At 41.5% G+C, this 5,000-nt stretch overlaps 1 protein-coding gene across 8 annotated transcripts in view; it reads left to right on the forward strand.

Moving 5' to 3' along the window:
• The window catches only part of LOC147031265 (neuroligin-3-like), a 374,881-nt gene that overhangs the window by 65,347 nt on the left and 304,534 nt on the right, over positions 1–5,000 (forward strand). The gene's annotated exons all lie outside the window — the stretch shown is intronic.

The following is a 5,000-nucleotide window of genomic DNA, read 5'->3' on the forward strand; positions in this document are numbered from 1 at the left end:
TGGCTCTCCACTCACGACTAATCGTGTGACGACTCAGAGGAGACAACGTGTAAAGCACGACCTGAAAAAAAAAAACATCACACAATGAGCACAGTCAGCCATCACCATTCATATATATTGCTGGAATGTTGCAAAAGACTGTGACACAACCCGTTCATTCAAGTTGTGCAAGTGGAGCACACAGCAGGTTTAGTCCTGTTACTTTTTCGATGGACCTCATATATATATATATATATATATATATATATATATATATATATATATATATATATATATATATATATATATATATATATATATATATATATATATATATTGTTACGGCTGTGGAAATTCGCAGAGCACCATATAGGTCCTAAGATCAGTGATGCCGATAAGTCTGATTTTAGATAGATTTCCCCACCGTTGTCTAATGTTAATTATTCGTGTCACCCGGGCTGTGATCTTTGAGGTAGCCGTTTTTCTTTTACTATCATTATTTTGGACCAACCACAACGCCAACCACCAACCACCCTCCGCAACGCCAACCACCAACCACCTTCTCCACCACGCCAAATACCAACCACCTTCTCAACCACCAACCACCTTCTCCACCACGCCAACCCCCAACCACCCTCTCCACAACCACCTTCACAACAACGACATTTCCTCACCATCTCCTAATCCACATCTCCCTCAATAGATCAACACGAACAACACTGCCTCACCTTCATCTCCGAAACGACGCCATCTTGGCGCCAGCCACGGCGAGTCCACATCGCTGCAGACAGACGCGGGGGTTTCCTCGCCGCGCAAGTCGGTGATTTCGCGCACCTCCGCCTGCCGCGTAGGGTCGCTGTCTTCGCGCACGTCCGCTCTGTGCAAGCTTCACCTCGGAATTCGGATCAAGAGGGCGAGAGGGGCGGAACCCGTGGAGGTCAGAGGTGAGAGTGCGGAAATCAGATCTCGCCTCACGGACCCCATATGAGGGGGGCGCGGAGCGCCAATCGCGGTCAGTCGGTGGAGTGTCTGTCGGGGTTCGGAGCGCCTGGAGCCTGAAGCCTGCAGTCGGTGGAGAAGCTGAGGAGAGCGGAGTAGACGCGAGCAGGGAGCACGGCCAAGCCTGCTGTGCCGCGCGGAGCTGCGTGTGCGGGACGTGGAGAGAGCCGGAGAGAGCTCGCCAACCAGCACCGAACGGTCTGAGGTGATCGGGCTTCAGAACAGTCCGAGCATCGCTGAGGGACGGACGGGTTCTTAAAGAGAGCATCAACTCAGAATGAGCAAAGACCTGTTCGTTCCTCTCAGGCGTTGCTGGCTGGGGCCTGAATCACCAGACCGCGGCCGAGCTGCGGCTATGCTAGCTGCCGTGGGGACGGAACGTCGCGGAACGCCCCAGTGAGGACAAGGTAACCTGCGCGGCCTCTTGGAGCTCCTTCTGTCCTCAAAGCTCCATGTCATAAAGACCCTGAGAGGTCCAGTCTACCCCCTTGTCTTTGAGCGGGTTTTTCCTTGCTTTTCTTTGTATGAAAGTTGTGGCACCAATTCCAAGAAGTAGAACTGTGTATAAGTGACTAAAGAATAAATAAACGGTAGTAGTTCCTTTGCATTGTTTTTGTTGGCTGTATAATTGCATATGTGCATGTTCGAATACGTGCTTTTCTTGCGTGAATGCCTGACTGCATACATGTGTAATAAATGTGCTTCTTTAAATGTACCCCGTTCATTACGTCTATTCCATAATTGAGCTGCCATCTTGCTCTCGGAATATAGTTGGTTTTAAATAGCCGGTAAAGTGATCGGGTCCAACAGGACTGCGCGATAATACACCGCTCGGTTATCCCAAAAGGAAGCGAGCTGCTAAAGCGGCTTGTTTCCAAGCGGTCCTGTTGAGGTACAATCTCTCGGTAATCTACCCGTGCGAATAATTAGGTAAATCGAAGATTTGGGGATCGGACCCTGTTGCGCGGGTAGAGTGCGGACAAGGTTGTGGTGTGGTTAAGAACACACCCGTGGCTGGTTTTCGGCGTTGCTCCGGAAAGCCACGACTGGATTGTTCGTCCGGTGGGCGGATGGCCGTGATTCGGCTAAAAGCGGCTGGCTGCACGCCGGCGGGCGAGATTCTACAACAATATATATATATATATATATATATATATATATATATATATATATATATGGATATATTATATATATATATATATATACATATATATATATATATGGATATATTATATATATATATATATATATATATGGATATATTATATATATATATATATATATATATATATATATATATATATATATATATATATATATGGATATATTATATGGATATATATATATATATATATATATATATATATATATATATATGTATATGGATATATTATATATATATATATATGGATATATTATATATATATATATATATATGGATATATATATATATATATATATATATATATATATATATATATATGGATATATTATATATATATATATATATATATATGTATATACAGTATTTTTGTGTTCATATATATGTATATATATGGAAATGTGTATATGTACATATTTATACACACATATATATCCATTTATTTTTCTGTGTATATGTATATATTTATATACATATACACATATACATAACAAGCTCAAATGAGCTAAGATCCTCGTCCTCTTCATGATGACATCATAAAAACGAATATGACGTCATTGTGAGGTATCAGGTTTGCGATAAATTATCTGTGCTAATGCCCGGCTTGATTCCCGCAAACAAAATTCAAACAGCTTGCCTAGTTTTGGAGATAATGGTATAGATGATTTCCATTAGCGGCGATATTATGACGTCAACTTTTTTTCTTGGAAGAATTACCAAAATCGGAGATGGTTACTGCCTGCACGTGGGCTTTCTGCATATACATGGCAAGTTTCACGAAGATCCGATGAAAACTCTGGGTTGTGAAACAAAAAATGTCAAAAAATAGGAATGACGTCATAAAAATTGATATGACGTCATCATGATGTGTCATATATGCGTAATTCATCTCTGCTAATGACCTATTCAATTCTCGCAAACAGAATTCAAAAAGCTTGCCTAGTTTCAGAGATAATTTTTTAGGCGATTTCCATTTGCGAAGATATTTTGATGTCATAACTTTTTTTCTGGGAGGAATTTTCAAAATCAGAGATGGTTACTGTCCGCGCAGGGTATTTTTTACATATATATGCCCAAGTTTCAGGAAGTTTCGATGAAAACTGTAGGCTGTGAAACAAACTAGTTTCGGAGATAATGGTGTTGGCGATTTCCAATTGTGGCGCTATTATGACGTTAACTTTTTTTCGAGGAGGAATTTTCAAAATCGGAGATCGTGACTGTCTGCGCAGGGTATTTTTTGCAAATATACGCCAAGTTTCAGGAAGTATCGATGAAAACTGTAGGCTGTGAAACAAAAAAGTCCACAAGAACAACAACGTGAGTAAGACTTAGATCTTCCTCCACGAGGATCTAAAAATATGTGTGTGCATAGGGTGTCCCAAAAAAAATACAACTTTTAAAATGCTTCGATTGATCCTAAAAAGCAGTAATTTTGTCACTAATGCTTCATTTCTTGTTGCAGAGACCCTGAAGTTTATTTTGATACCAAGCAAGCGCCAGAAAAATGCCAAGACTGACCGTACAACAACGGACGAAAATTGTTGAACTTTGGCACCAGACGAAAAGTGTCATACAGGTGCAACGTCTTTACTCGAGACATTTCAGTATCCACTTGCGCCATGCACCAAACTTTCGGACAATAAAGTGCACCATCGCAAAGTTTACCAATGTAGAACCATCTGTGACCTTCACAAGGGTCACAGTGGTCGGAAGAGGACAGGTCGTAGTGAAGAAAATGTGGAAATGGTGAGACAGGCCGTCGTTCAGAGTCCAAAAAAAGCGATTCGACGACTTTCTGCCAAGACAAACATTCATAAGAGCACCGTTCAGAGGATCCTTCGCCAAAACATTCATACCTTTCCATACAAAATTCAAACGGAAACGGTACTTACTGTTCAACATATACGCAAACGACGAGACTTTGCAAATTGGTTCTCAGGAAAGTTGGAGGAAGATGCCAGACTTCCTCAAAAAACTTCACATAACGGACGAATGCCATGCTCACTTGTCCGGGGAGGTAAACAAGCAAAAATTTCGGTATTGGGGAACTGAAAATCCAAGAATGCATCAACTGAACTGGTGCCTCGATCTGTTCTCAAAGTCACCATGTAGGTGGCGGTTGGTTGGTATACAGTAATTGGTCCATACTTCTTTGAAGATGACCAGGGATGCACTTGCATGGTAAACCAGAGGAACTATCGCAAAATGATTCAGGAATTCCATCTACATGAGCTACGTACTCAGGCCCGTAGGAGAAACAACCTGATCCAGATGAGAACCCAGTGGTTCCAGCAGGATGTGGCACCGCCCCATACAGCCAGGGAAACAAGGCGTTTTCTCAACCAACATTTTGAGGGCCGCTTTATCTCCCTCTACGAAGATGTTGAGTGGCCACCGTATTCCCCTGACCTTACTCCTCCAGACTTCTTCTTGTGGGGGTATCTCAAGGACAGGATCTATGGAAAGCCTCGGCCTCAGACTTTTGATCAGCTGAAGGAAAACATCCACCGAGAAATCCAGAACATTCCTCAGGAAACGTTTCCCAAAGTGATGGAGAACATGACAACGCGTTTGCAGGCAGTGATCGGACAACGTGGAGCCTACATCGAACATGTGGTGTAAAAGAAAACGATGATTCTATCCCAAAATTTAAATTTTGGTGGCAATTTTGACAATGGTACAAAAATTTCAACCTTTCAGCTTTCTATCCAGCCATATATCTTTAAAAAAAATATATGCGATGACCATCCTCTTTGCAGATGAAAAGTTGTATATTTTTTTGGGACACCCTGTGTGTATGTATATATATATATGTATATATATATATATATATATATATATCTATATATATATATATATA

The sequence above is a fragment of the Eptatretus burgeri genome, chromosome 2 (genome assembly GCF_056783735.1).
Source record: "Eptatretus burgeri isolate ZD-2024b chromosome 2, Ebu_testis_v1, whole genome shotgun sequence".
NCBI classification, from domain to species: Eukaryota; Metazoa; Chordata; class Myxini; order Myxiniformes; family Myxinidae; genus Eptatretus; species Eptatretus burgeri.